The sequence below is a fragment of the Aquarana catesbeiana genome, linkage group LG01, assembly GCF_042186555.1.
Source record: "Aquarana catesbeiana isolate 2022-GZ linkage group LG01, ASM4218655v1, whole genome shotgun sequence".
NCBI classification, from domain to species: Eukaryota; Metazoa; Chordata; class Amphibia; order Anura; family Ranidae; genus Aquarana; species Aquarana catesbeiana.
Genome location: NC_133324.1, coordinates 603,518,354 through 603,533,269, shown reverse-complemented (window position 1 = coordinate 603,533,269; position 14,916 = coordinate 603,518,354). Strand labels below are relative to the sequence as shown.

The window sequence follows — 14,916 nt, the reverse complement described above, 5'->3', positions numbered from 1 at the left end:
TCTAATGTGTGCAAACATTTTATACTTGTACAACTGTTCATAACCTCAGCACTATATATAACTGTTTATTGCATGTGCACAGCATAATAAAATACATTTTAAAAAATCTGTCAGCAGTCCTAATCCTTTTCTACTCTATCCAAAACAAAAAAAAGTTTTGGCTATAGATACACTTTAAAGGTAAAAAAAAGAAATGCTTTTTAGGAGTGCATTTCTGTAACGGGATAACCCGTGCTTTCAATAAATGAAAGGAAATAAGAACCTTGCTATCTCCAAATTCTTACCTTTTAATTAGATGTCTCCGACAGCCAAACCTTGTGAATTCTTGAGATAATTTCTTGAGCCTACAGCAATAGCCACTTCGCTCAAAAGGTAAGGTTACAGCTGTTGAGATGTTGATTATATCTCGTCTCTGTAGTTACATCAGTCTGCGTCATCTCTGTAGATGCAGAAATCACTGCACTACCCTGCCCTCTGTTGAGAATTAATGATAATGATCTAAGAAGATCCCTTTGAAAGAAATGTTCAAGGGAGAGAGTAAAGCCCTATATACACTATTAGATTTTCTGCAGATTTTTGTCTTCAGATTTACCAAAACCATATAATATGAGGTCAAACCTTAAGAGTTTCATTTTTTATGCAATCAGGCAGGCCCTTGCACTACATGGTTTTGGTAAATCTGAAGACAAAAATCTGCAGAAAATCTAATGCCCTGTACACACGGTCGGACTTTCCGACGGAATATGTGTAATCGGAGCTTGTTGTCGGAAAATCTGACCATGCGTGGGCTCCATCGGACTTTTTCCATCGGAATTTCCGACACACAAAATCCGATCCTTTAAATTCCGATCGTGTGTAGACAAAGTGCCACGCATGCTCAGAATAAATTAAGAGACAAAAGCAATTGCTTATTGCCCCGTTTATAGTCCCGACGTACGTGTTTTACGTCACCGCGTTCGGAACGATCGGATTTTCCGACAAGTTTGTGCGACCATGTGTATGCAAGACAAGTTTGAGCCAACATCCGTTGGAAAAAATCCATGGATTTTGTTTTCGGAATGCCCGATCAATGTCCGACCATGTGTACAGGGCATAATAGTGTGTATGGGGCCTAAAGCTGGCCATGCATTATACAATTTTCTTTTTCCATTTCCTTTAGATTTACCTTCAACTATGTAGTACAAGAGCCTGCCTGATTGCATACAAATTGAAAGTGTTTAGGTTTGACCTCATATTATATGGTTTTGGTAAATCTAAAGCAAAAATTGTACAAGAAAATTGTATAGTGTATGGCCAGCCTTAAGCCTCATACACACGGTACGATTGTTGGCCATCCGAGCGTCTGATTTTTGTCTTAAGGGCGTGTGCCAGGATCTTGTCTTGCATACTAATGTTACACAAATTGTCTGTTGACAACCCGAACGTAGTGACGTATTAGACGTACTACGAAACCATAAAGAGGAAGTTCATTTCTCAAGCGTCACCCTTTGGGCTCCTTCTGTTAATTTCGTGTTAGTAGAAGTTTGGTGAGTGTTGATTCGTGCTTTTCAGTTTGTTTCTGAACGGCCGTTCATCAACCAGCCATGTTGCGGAATCGGAGGAGAGAATGTGTGATTATTGGGCAAGGAGTTATTGCTTTGACCCAAGTCCAGTCCAGGAACAGGAGGAGGAGTTCTTGGACCAAAAAATTGGTTGCTTAATCGTGACCAATTCTGCCATATGCCTTTGCTGCGGGAGCTCCAGGAGAATAATCCTGATGATTTTCGGAATTATCTCCGGATGACAGACTCCTACTTTCACCAACTCCTGGCATTGGTGAGCCCCTATATTAAGAAGCAGGACACATGTATGAGGCTTTCCATCACTCCAGAGCAAAGGGTCATAGCCACCTTGCGGTACTTGGCGACGGGGAGAAGTCTCCAGGACCTCAAGTTTACCACCGGGATCTCCCCCCAGGCTCTGGGACTCATTAGTCCAGAGACCTTGTCAGCCATCATTCAAGTCCTGCAGAAGGACTATATTAGGGTAAGTTTTTACCTTTAAGATCACATTCTATGTATTTATGTTTGCTAATGTATTTTATTAATATGTTGATTACATAATTATCAATATTGTAATATGCCGTGAATGTCCTCTTTGTCCTCATGCATGCTGTAAGCTTTTCCTGCTCCTTTGTGACTCCACTCACACTTTTTCCTCATTTCCTGTTTGTTTTTTTACATATATACTTTTTTATTTTTTTATTATTTTTTTTTTTCACTTACACAACACATATCCTTATAATAACCTTTTTTAAATTCATACATTCACTTACAGTTTTTTTTTTTCATATCTTTTTGACCTTTTTTCCACGTTTTCACCATTTATCAATTGCACACACCACTCACCATACAATCATTATCTTCCAGATTGGTACGGATTGTTATCGGATCATCTATCCTCTCTGGGATTGCATTGTGATGACCTGACCTGCCTACTAACTGACCCCCTGACTTGGTTTGGGTTACCTGCAACAGCTCCGGGCTGGGCATGTGATGGGGACCCCCTCTTCTGCTCCCTTCATCCTCACATGAGCTAGTTTAGTTCTTGGGCTGATCTGTAGTATTAGTATATCTAAATACTCCCAAGGGAACTTTTTTGTATCGTTCAGAAAGTTTTCCCTCCCTAATTTTTATAAAGTGTTTATTTTATTTATATATCTGATTTTTCTGTACTTACAGTGAATTAATTTTTGCATCCATACTCCTGATGAGTGAACGTGATTTGTGAAACGCGTAGAGTTTTTCTATTCATGTGATTGCCAAGACAGTTCGGCTTTTATACAGCATGTACTCAGTTTTGTATATGTATAATTAATTATCATCAATGTATCCACTGTATGTGTTCATGGTATATTTTTACTATGTCAGCCTTTGTATATGGTTATGTTTATGTCTTGAAAACATTATCATGCATTTCTAGACCATGGAATTGCTTTTGATACAATAAAGGTTTTATCATATATTTACTCCATACGCTCATTTTTGCAGCAATGAGCCTCATTTAAAGTCTCATTCTTTTCCTTTGTATCTATTCCAAAACAAATGCCTTTTAAAATATGTTTTGAATAACTACATCAGTATCACCAGCAAAGCAGCTTCATTATTATCCCATTAACCCCTTCCCAACCACCCGCTGCAGTTGTACTGCGGTAGGTTGGCTCCCCTGGGCGAACCGCCTTAACTGTACGCCGGTTCGCCTTTTGACCACAAGGGGGCGCGCGCGCACCCGCTGCGCAACTTCGGAGCCGGTGCCCCACGGGCGCGACGACCGCCGCGCACCCGCGATCGCTCGTGACAGAGCGAGAACCAGGATCTGTGTGTGTAAACACACAGATCCCAGTTCTCTCAGGGGAGAGGAGAGAGATTGTGTGTTCATACCAAGAACGAACACCGATCTCTCTACTCCCCTAGTCAGTCCCACCCCCACAGTTAGAGCACACACTTGGGAACACCGTTAACCCCTTGATCGCTCCCTAGTGTTAACCCCTTCCCTGCCAGTGACATTTAAACAGTAATCAGGGCATTTTTAAGTCAGATCTCACCGTACTAACGATCCGAAAATCTGCAGACAGCTCGTCTTACGAATTTTCCCTTCTGATTTTCTATTGTGTGTACGAGGCCTAAGACCCCATACACACTATTCGATTTTCTGCAGATTTTTGTCTTCAGATTTACCGAAACCATATAATATGAGGTCAAATCTTAAGAGTTTCAATTTGTATGCAATCAGGCAGGCTCTTGCACTACATGGTTTTGGTAAATCTGAAGACAAAAATCTAATAGTGTGTTTGGGGCTTTATGCTGGCCAAACACCAGTAGAAATTTCTTAGAAAAAATTTCCTTTTTGGAAAGTTTGCTTCTATTGGTTAGTGAAGTCAAATCAATGGTTGTTTGCAGCCGTAGAGTTAAGCAAATTCGAAGCAGCATTAAGAAAAAAAATTCTCAATAGAATGAAAATCAACAGTGTATGTGTTTTTTGTTTGGGAAAAATTGTACATATTATAATGCATATAATATGCACAAAAGAAAACTATTACATCTGGGATCCCATTCAAGCAACAGGTCTGGATGAAATGTTAAGGGCTATTGAATTAAAATTACATGACTCAATGATGGCACAAGTTCACATGCTCCAAGGAACAATTTTTCTGAATTTCCACATTAGTGAAATTCTATTAGAGGATGGCCAACTTTAACCACTTAAGGGCCGCCCTATAGCAAATATACTGATATAGGGCGTCCATTCTGTGCAGAATCACGTATATATACAGTACATGATTCTGCACTTCCGCCTAGGAGGCACAGCAGCAGAAGCTGATCTGCAGGTGCCGGGCAATGGATGTCCGCTGGCACCCCACCGATCGTCCGCCAGAGACACAGAATGGAGCTCTGCCTATGTAAACAAGGCAGAGCTCCATTCTGACAGGGGGAAAGTGAGGGATTTTGTGTCCCTTCAAAGCAGGGAATAAAATCCATCACTTCCCTTAGTAAAATTAGCACACAGTTTAAACAAACTCTGGTTAGACACACAGTTAACCCTTTGATTGCCCTACATGTTTAACCTCCTCTGTCTTTAGTATACTGACAGTGCAAATTTTAGCACTGATCACTGTATTAGTGTCACTGGTTTCCTCAAAGTGTCAGTGTCCGATTGTCCACCGCAATATCGCAGTCCCGCTAAAAGTCGCTGATCGCCGCCATTACTAGTATTAAACAAAAAAAATATTCCAGTACATATACCATAGTTTATAGACGCCAATTCTTTTGCTCAAATTAATCAATATACGTTTATTGTTTTTTTTTTTTTGTTTTTTGTTTTTTTTTTTTATATTGCAACAAATAAAAAACGCAGTGGTGATCAAATACCACCACATGAAAGCTCTATTTGTGGGGAAAAAACCTCTAAAAATGTTATTTGGGTATATTGTTGCATGACCGCACAATTGTCAGGTAAAGTAACGCAGTGCCATATCGCAAAAAATGGCCTGATCATGAAGAGGGTAAATACAACATCCCTGTTATAAATAAATAAATATGGCTACAATCCTCAATGACTTTTTTATAAGCAGGTAAATTATGTTTGCTTCAGGCTTAACATACTAGTGCATTTGTTGTGTATGGGGTTACCCTTATCTTCCTGGACTGTACAGACAAAAGAAATTCCATTTTAAACAACTTCCCCATTGGAAGATTTCCCCTCGATTCCTGTACTGGTGAAAACGTAAGGGTTTTTTAATCCTAGTAACAGTGGTCACCAGGACAAATAGAGGGTGTGAATTTCTCTAACAGGGACACAGACAGCAATAAGAAGTAGGGATAAACGATTCTGCCTGGGATCAGTCTACAGGGAGTTTGTTGAACCCTGGTTGAAATCCACAAAACCCGAACCTATTTGTGATACCCACTGAAGTCTATGGGTGCAAAACTTGATACTTTATTCTAGTCATTTTCAAAGCTAAATGGCAAGCTATTGTCAAAATAGGGCACAGGGAGCTTGGAACTGCCGTAAGGGACATTAAACAAAGCAAATACTATACCTCATGGAAAGAGTCGTTTAATGCCACTTCAAGGATGACAAAAAACACCAATCATTTGCCTAGCATGCTTGAGAAATGGCTTTAAAGGATATGTTCACCCTTTGTAAAATGTTACACCTATATTTAGAGTGTAACATGTTACAAATGCGCTGCTGCACCTCCCGATCTCCCGTTTTGACAGCTGGCGGGGAATCTTCTCCATCTGCCCGGCCGCATGGTTCATTCACAGTGTTCTGTGAATGGGAAAACTACAAGTACTGACAGCCTTTGCAGCTGTCCGCTTGTAGTTTTCAATGAACTACCAGAGTGCTGTTAAGCACTCTTGGTAGGTCATTGAGTTTCCTGTCAGAGTGTAATTAATCAGTATAGAAGGGCGCAACCGAAAGAAAGGGCCGCTCACACAGCCATAGTAATGTCCCATCATCAGCTTAAAGGTGGAGCAGCCAAGTACTTGGGCAGATTTTCAGAGATTGGATAGAACTAAAAGCAAACAACAAAGAAGAAGGAAAGCCCCTCTAAGTGTAACAGCACGGGGCTTATTTTATACAAAACAAGTTTAAGAACACTCACAAAGGTGATGTGTAAAAAGGCTCATCAGCGGAATAAACTGCTTAGTGTGCATTCTCAGCCCGCAGCAGCAACAGCAAGGGTCTCCAATCCTCAGTACTGTCCAGCTGCTAAGTTTTTAAAGGCTGCCAAGATGGCCACCTGGTAACTTCCTGGACCAGCGTGGAGTGCAAGCAGAAATTGACTTCACACAGGAAGGGGCGGTAATGCATTTTGGGCCATGCTCAATCACTCCATTGTTAAGCCATCTATGATGCATCATAGATAACGTCTTCTGGGGCCCAGAGTATGTCATCAATGACAAAACATGTCGGGCGGAGCCTACTGTGACGTCATCATGTAAACTGGAGTTTTAGGAGTTCCATGCGAGATTCTGATGTTTTTATGTAACGTTGGTGAATTTTATATTTTTTATTGCACTACTAGTCTTTCTTTAATAAAAGTTTACAGTTTAACAGCATCTGATTTTCACTTTCTGGTAACTTACCTACACACACGGATCCCTTTGTTTGGTTGTTGCGGAGAAACCCCTTGATGGAGCAATCTTACCTTTGAAGTGTGACATCTAAGGAGCACCAGTGGCCCATATGGGTTATGTTTAAATGCACATTTTGACTCTTATGATTTGATAGTCACTGGAGTCTGGTAAGCAGATTTTAAGACTCAATTTGGTGGTGGAGCACTATGAAAAGGCATTATATTTTGAACAATCTTATCAGAGACTATTTTGGGACATTGCACTTTTTATGGTATATCGCACTTCCTGATTTGGACCACACTTCTTTTTATGTATATATATTTTTATACCGCAGCAAATTGTGTATCTATATCACTTTCCCATAGACTCCTATGATATCCCGCAGTTTCGTTGCGGTTTCATAAAACATACCAAAAAAGCAACATGCTGAAACCACACCAAAATCACAGGACCTCATAGAAGTCTATGGGAAAGCACAGTGAACCCGCACAAATACCGTGGGTTAGCCGCGCTTTAGCAGAAGTGCACTAGGGCAGCGTGAATCTGCCCTTAGAGTGTTATTTGAGAGACAAATATTGTTTAGAGACTGGACGTTATGTAAGCAGCTTGATTGGGCCAAAATATATGAAGAGGGACGAGACAGACTTTATCCTGTAATAAAAATGTAATTGTATTATTTGAGATACAATAGCTACAAATATTATTCAGTGGCTGAACAGTATGTGAGCAGCTTGGTTAGGCTGTAAGATAAGAGGAAGGGACAGGGCAGGTTTTTTTTCTTGCAATAAACATTAGAGTGTATTATCTAAGAGATAATAACAATGCATGATTTACTCTGCAGCATACGTTAGAAATTTGGCAGCTGAGTTCCAGCTGTAGAAACATTGTCTGGCACTTTTACGATGTCTGGACACTGGCATAAACTTTGAGACAGAAAGGGTTTTGTAGTCATTGGTAATTCAAAGAGTTCAGGTGCTGACTGTGAGTGCTGATTGCAGCTAGACCAGGTCGCTGTGGTCTAAAAATTTTTTAAAAGTAAGGCCCCTTTCACACGATCGGACTGTTCAGGTCCGCTTGTCAGTTTTGGCGGCGGACCTGAACGGGCGCTCCATGTTAGCCTATGGAGCGACGGATGTCAGCGGAGACATGTCCGCTGACATCCGACCCCATCCGATCCGCTAAAAGCAGACGGATGGCTCTACGTCCAGGTCCATCGCTGGCGGATCGGATCGGGTGAGATCTGATGAAAACGGACATGCTGTCCGTTTTCATCCGATCCCTCCATAGGCGGCAGCGGCGCCTGACAAGCCCCTCCCCGCTTAGTGAGCAGAGAGGGACCTGTCATCCGCCGGCTCAGCGGAGATCAACGGACAGATCTCCCGCTGAGCCGGCAGACCGAGGTGGGCTCCGCAGAAACGGAGTCCGCCTCGTTTGAAAGGGGCCTAATGCTGAAGCAGCCCCTGCCTCCACTGCTTGTCCTTTCAGGGATCAGAGATTAGAGGATTAAGTGCATGTTAGTCATCAGAGGGGATCTTGCCATGGTCAGAAAATGAGGTTCATATGCAGCTCTGTCAGGGAAGAGGCAAGTACCAGTCTCGCCAATATTGCTGCCTTCCTTCACACATGTGCGGTAGAGCGGCACTCTGGCGCATCCCTGGGCACAATTCGGCTAAACGGCTAATGTGCGTGCGCAATTTGGCTAGACGGCCAATGTTTGTGTGCAATTCAGCGAAACGGCTAATGCACGTGCGCGATTCAGCGCAACGGCGAACGCGCGTATGCAATAGCGCTCACAGCATGAGCCTCCCACTGGCCTATAAAAGCCACTCTGTGCCATGACCAGATTGCTGGTTTGTCTTTCAGCTCCCTGTGTGTTTCCTGCTTTGTATCCTGATTCTTGATTACCTGTTGTGACCCAGATTGACCTTGACCTGCACTGATCTCTACCTGCATCTGACCCTCAGCTTGCCTAACGGACTTCTCCACTTGCTTACTGTGTTTGACCCTCGGCCTGTCTACAGATATTGCTTCCTGTCTCCAGTGATTGACCCTCAGCCTGCTCCTGGACTTTGCTATTGTCTTCAGTGCTCGGCCCCTGGCTTGCTCACAGACTTTGCTTCCAGTCGCCTGTGTTTGACCCTCGGCCTGCCTACGGACTTTTGCTATCAATCTTCAGTACTAGTCATCAGCCTGCTGACAGACCTGCTAACAGTCCTTGCACTGGACTGTTTTTGCCTATCTAGAGACTCTTACTAGTCAACGGTGTTTGACCCCCGGCCTGTTTTTGGATCCGCTGTTCATCCTCCTTCCTGAGCTTCAGCATCTTCCAGTCCTGCACAGCTCTCTCCCTGCCGGTGACCTTCATGCAAGACCTGCCCAGCCTGCTGGTGACTCGTGCCTCTTTGTGCCCTTCACCCCCTGTACCATCTCCAGGAGTGGAGTGCACTTAGTCGCAAGAGGTTACTGCTCTCAGCATCTCGGCCTCGGTGAGTACCCTTATCTGACAAGCTCCTTCTCAAAGTGCTGCATTTTTGTCTCTGGATGGTGACAGGAGATAAGCCATTTTACCCTTGTAAAGAGATCTAATGGATTGGCCACCCAATTATGGTTGCCACCTCATCCCTTTAAACCCGAACACATATTAATTACACAGGTTCTGGGGCTGATTAAGGTGGTAATTACACTCACTTGGTGCCTTATCTGCATTTAATTAGCCTCAGAACCTGTGTAATTCATATGTGTTTGGGTTTAAAGGGATGAGGTGGCAACTCTACACCCAATAGTGATGCCTCTTTTGGTGACTCAAATCCTGGGGTCCTTGTGCAGCCATTTGAGCATAAAAGATGCCATTTGCCACACACAGCAGGGTCCCTGAGTCGTTTGTGTCACTAGGGACAGCACTACTTTCAACACCCTGCCCACATACAAGTCCCAGGGTTTGGGAGGGGTGAACAGAGTACAATAAACAGAGTGCAGAGTTCAGGAGTGCATGATGTACAATGTGTAGAGTTCAGGGGTGCACAATGTGTAGAGTTCAGAGGTGCGCAATGTGCAAAGTTCAGGGGTGCGCGATGTGCAGAGTTCAGGGGTGCGCAATGTGCAGAGTGCAGAGTTCAGGGGTGCATGATGTACAGAGTGCAGAGTTCAGGGGTGCACTATGTACAGAGTGCAGAGTTCAGGGGTGCACTATGTACAGAGTTCAAGGGTACGTGATGTACAGAGTGCAGAGTTCAGGGGTGCGTGATGTACAGAGTGCAGAGTTCAGGGGTGCGGGATGTACAGAGTGCAGGAGTGCGGGATGTACAGAGTGCAGAGTTCAGGGGTGCGGGATGTACAGAGTGCAGAGTTCAGGGGTGCATGATGTACAGAGTGCAGAGTTCAGGGGTGCGGGATGTACAGAGTGCAGAGTTCAGGGGTGCGCGATGTACAGAGTGCAGAGTTCAGGAGTGCGCGATGTACAGAGTTCAGGGGTGCGCGATGTACAGAGTGCAGAGTTCAGGAGTGCCCGATGTACAGAGTTCAGGGGTGCGCGATGTAAAGAGTGCAGAGTTCAGGGGTGCGCGATGTACGGAGTGCAGAGTTCAGGGGTGCGCGATGTACGGAGTGCAGAGTTCAGGGGTGCGGGATGTACAGAGTGCAGAGTTCAGGGGTGCGGGATATACAGAGTGCAGATTTCAGGGGTGCGGGATGTACAGAGTGCAGAGTTCAGGGGTGCGGGATGTACAGAGTGCAGAGTTCAGGGGTGCGGGATGTACACAGTGCAGAGTTCAGGGGTGCGGGATGTACAGAGTTCAGGGGTGCGCGATGTACAGAGTGCAGTGTTCAGGGGTGCGCGATGTACAGAGTGCAGAGTTCAGGCTAGGAATTTGTGGTATCAAGAAGAGGGATCATTACTGGCTGGCAACCCTTCTTGATTCACATTACAAGGGTAAGGTTGCAGAACTCATCCTGCCTTCGCAGAGGATGAAACATCTTCAGGAGGCCTTGAAGAAAGGTTTGTGCAACACATTTCCAGACCCTGGGAGGTTATAATTTCCTGGTGCTGGACAACGTGTTGCTGAGGCTTCGTTCAGTCAGAGGAAGAGCGGTGGAAAAGATTGCCAGCTGAGTGATGTCTTTAAACAATTTATCAGTCCTCAGTGCCAAGGTCTGATCGGTTCAAGCAACCATCGCCAGCATTACATGGTGCAGGAATATCTAGGGGCAAGAGCAGACCTGGAGAACTTTCCAACAGAGCATCCACTGGGTTACTGGGTCTTGAAGATGGACCACTGGCCAGAACTTGCTCAATATGCAATTGAACTACTTGCCTGTCCTGCATCCAGCGTGCTTTCTGAACGCACATTCAGTGCTGTTGGAGGGTTTGCAATGGATCAAACAGTGTGCCTGTCCACAGACTCCATTGATAGGTTCACATTCATAAAAATGAATCAGTCTTGGATCAGCAGCTACCAAGCACCTGATGCTGATGTAACTGATTGAATTTGCTATGGATGTGGGATCCCTTGAAGACTGCCTATACTGACTATCCCATTCCTCCTCAATCTTGATGATGCTATCTTCCAACAATATTTTTGGTTTAGGGCACCACCACCCAAGGCCCAATTTTTCTGCCCCTGTTTAACATTTGTAATATAATATTTCAACGCAGGGCCCATTCCTGTGCCCAACAAAAGTATCTGTGAGGGCTTACAGTGTTCTGGTACCACCACCACCAAAGGCCCAATTCTTCTGCCCCTGTTTAACTGCTGTTCAGAGTATATAGTGCCTGGGGGCCTGGGGGACCCCCACACGATTTTTTTTTTCTTTTAAATTTGGGTGCGGGGCCTAGTAATGGACTGGGGGGGACCCAATGCTGTTTTTTTTCAATGATTGCCGGGACCTGACAGTACATTACAGCCGCGAGCAGTTTTAAATTATATTTTTTCCTTTAGAAATGTCATTTTGCTGTGGTATTGTTCTAAACACGGGAAAAATGCGTTACTTTACAGGCATACTAAGGACACCCCCCATGCACGATACTTAAAGGAATATTTCATTTTTATTGTTTCACTTTAAGCATTATTAATATCACTGCTCCCGAAAAAAACGGCTGTTTTATAAACTTTTTTTTGCATTGATACATGTCCCCTGGGGCAGGACCCGGGTCCCCAAACACTTTTTATGGCAATAACTTGCATATAAGCCTTTGACCACTTGCCGCCCGCCCTATTACAAAATGACGGCGGCAAAGTGGTTTGATATTCCTGACCGGATGTCATATGGCGTGATCAGGATATCGAGCCGCTGCGCGCCCCCGGGGGCGCGCATCTCGGCGATTGTTGTTGCGGGGTGTCAGTCTGACCCCCAGCAACACCGATCTAGGTAAAGAGTCTCTGATGGAGACTCTTTACCACGTGATCAGCCGTGTCCAATCACGGCTGATCACGATACAAATAGGAAGATCCGGTGATCAGCTTTTCCTCACTCGCGTCTGACAGACGCGAGTAGAGGAGAGCCGATCGGCTGCTCTCCTGACAGGGGGGGTCTGTGCTGATTGTTTATCAGCACAGCCCCCCCTCAGATCCCACCCAGGACCACCAGGGAAGCCGCCCAGGACCACCAGGGATTGCCACCACACTGGACCACCAGGTATGCCCCCTAGACCCCCAGGGAAATACCAATATGTGCCCAGGCAGCTGCCAATCTGTGCCCAGGCAGCTGCCAATCAGTGCCCACTCCAATGCCTACCACTGCCAGTGCCACCAGGGATGCCTATCAGTGCCTCATATCAGTGCCGCGTATCAGTGCCCATCAGTACCATGTATCAGTGCCGCCTATCAGTGCCCAGCAGTGCCGCCTATCAGTGCCACCCTATCAGTGCCCTCTTTCAGTGCCCATCAGTGTCGCCTATCAGTGCCAACCAGTGCCACCCATGAGTGCCCATCAGTGCTGCCTATCAATGCCCATCAGTGCTGCATATCAGTGCCGCCTACCAGTGCCCATCAGTGCCGCATATCAGTGCCCATCGTCAGTGCCCGCTCATTGGTGGCACCTCATCAGTGCCGCCGTATCAGTGCCTGTCAGTGCCGCCTTATCAGTGCCCATCAGTAAAAGAGAAAACTTACTTATTTACAATTTTTTTTTAACAGAAACAAAGCAAAACTTTTATTTTATTTTTTTTTTTTAAGCTGAAAATTGGTCTGGGCAGGAAGGTGTCTAAGTGCCCAGTATTGAAGTGGTTAAAATTAGCACTTTTGATTTTTCATGTTCGTTTTCTATAGACTTTAACTGTGTTCAAACAAATTTTTTGCCTGTTCTCATGTTCTGCTGCGAACCGAACCGGGGGGGTGTTCGGCTCATCCTTAATAATAATTATTTATATACTACTTACTTATGGTAATTAACCCCTTGCCACCCAGGCCAATTCTGACACTTCTCTCCTACATGTAAAAATCATCATTGTTTTGATATATATATATATATATATATATATATATATATAAATAAACTGTTTTAGCAGACACCCTAGGGAATAAAATGGTGGTCATTGCAACTTTTTATTTTACACAGACAGTATTTGCGCAGCAATTTTTCAAACGCATTTGTGAAAATTTTGGAAAATAAACTGTTTCATAAATAAAAAAATTTAAAAAAACACTAAAGTTAGCCCGATTTTTTTATTTTTTATTTTTATGTATAATGTGAAAGATGATATTACGCCGAGTAAATAGATACCTAACATGTCACACTTTAAAATTGTGCACACTTGTGGAATGGCGCCAAACTTCAGTACTTAAAAATCTCCATAGGTGACTCTTTAAAAATTTTTTACAGTTACATGTTTAGAGCCCTTTCACACTGGAGGCGTAAAAAAAGCGCCTGTAAAGCGCCTGAAAAAGGCCTCAGATGCAAACCCAGTGTGAAAGCCTGAGTGCTTTCACACTGAGGCGCTGTGCTGGCAGGGCGTCACAAAAAATCCTGCAAGCAGCTTCTTTGCAGCACTGAAATCAATGGGCAGCGCCACCGTACCGTAACCCTTTTTCAGCCGCTAGCGGGGGTTAAAACTGCCCCATTAGCGGCCGAATAGCGCCGCTAAAACTACGGTAAAGCGATGCTAAAAATAGTGCCGATTTACCGCCGACACCCGGGTGCTTTCAGTGTGAAAAGGCTCTTATAGAGAAGGTCTAGTGCTAGAATTATTGCTCTGTGGCGTATGTAACCTGTGTGTATCAGGCACTGATACTAGTCAGTGCCTCACCAACCACTGACCTCACCGCACGTCCCTGATAAGCACTACAGTCCATTTAACATGGTTTCCCATGGGCCACGTTCACACCTCTTCATCTTCCACTTGTGGTCCTTTTCTGGAAAGTATCAGGGACCTTTTGGCTCACACCTATGCAGTTTGCTTTTGAGCGTTTCTGCAGTGTGTTTTTTACAGCGATTTGTGTTTTTTTGTGTTTTATTTAGGCAAATCTGTTGTTGGGCAGATTAAAAATGCAAATCGCTGCCAAAACACACTACATGCTTTTCTGTAGCTTCTCCATTGAAGTCTAGTCCTCAAAAAAAAAAAAAAAGCAGCGTTTTGCGGTGATCCTTTCCAAAAATGCACAAGCACAAAAATGTATTGATGTGAATGTGTTCTATAGGAACCTATGTTAAAAATAACGTTCTGCGTTTCTGCAAAAAGCATGAAAAAACATGATGTGAATGGAGCCTTTTTTTAAACTGCAGCAGGTTGCATTTTTGGTTCCATAGACTTTAATGGAAACGCATTAAAAAAAAAACACAGTGCTTGCGTTTTTGATGCGTTTCTGCTGGTTTCTCCCGTATGACAGCAGACACCTCTAAAAAAAAAAAAAAAAAACGCAGAGTACATCAAAAACACACGTGAAAAAAACTGGGAGAACGCATCAACTGCAACCTGCATAGGTGTGAAGCAGGCTTTAGGTGGATACGCCTGTGTGCATGAGGTAGCCTTCTTTGCGTGTTTACAGGCGTTCCCATTCAAGTCTATGAGGCCCAATTCTACCTCAGAAGCAGCACCGATAAATTATTATTATTGTTCTATCTATCTATCTATATAAATTATACTAATATTGCATATGCGCTGGAGGCTTCTGTGCACACTCTGGCTAGGTGACGGCTGTTTGTAGTATGAAAAGCAGTCAAGATTGGTGCTTTTACTTCAGCCTGGAGACTGGACAGGATAGAGTTAACACCCCCCCCCCCCTCAACCCTGAGTCTTCAGCTTATCACAATCCGGCTCAGCAGCAGCCGAACCAATGAGCAGCCTTAGCCCGCCTCCTGC

At 44.2% G+C, this 14,916-nt stretch overlaps 1 protein-coding gene across 1 annotated transcript in view; it reads right to left on the bottom strand.

Moving 5' to 3' along the window:
• CAPS (calcyphosine) overlaps positions 1-464 on the bottom strand; it is a 32,191-nt gene extending 31,727 nt beyond the window's left edge. The window contains exon 1 of the mRNA XM_073599756.1: positions 285-464. The gene's annotated coding sequence lies outside the window, so the exon portion shown is untranslated. The remainder of the gene's footprint in view (positions 1-284) is intronic.
• Between the last annotated feature and the right edge of the window lie 14,452 nt (positions 465-14,916).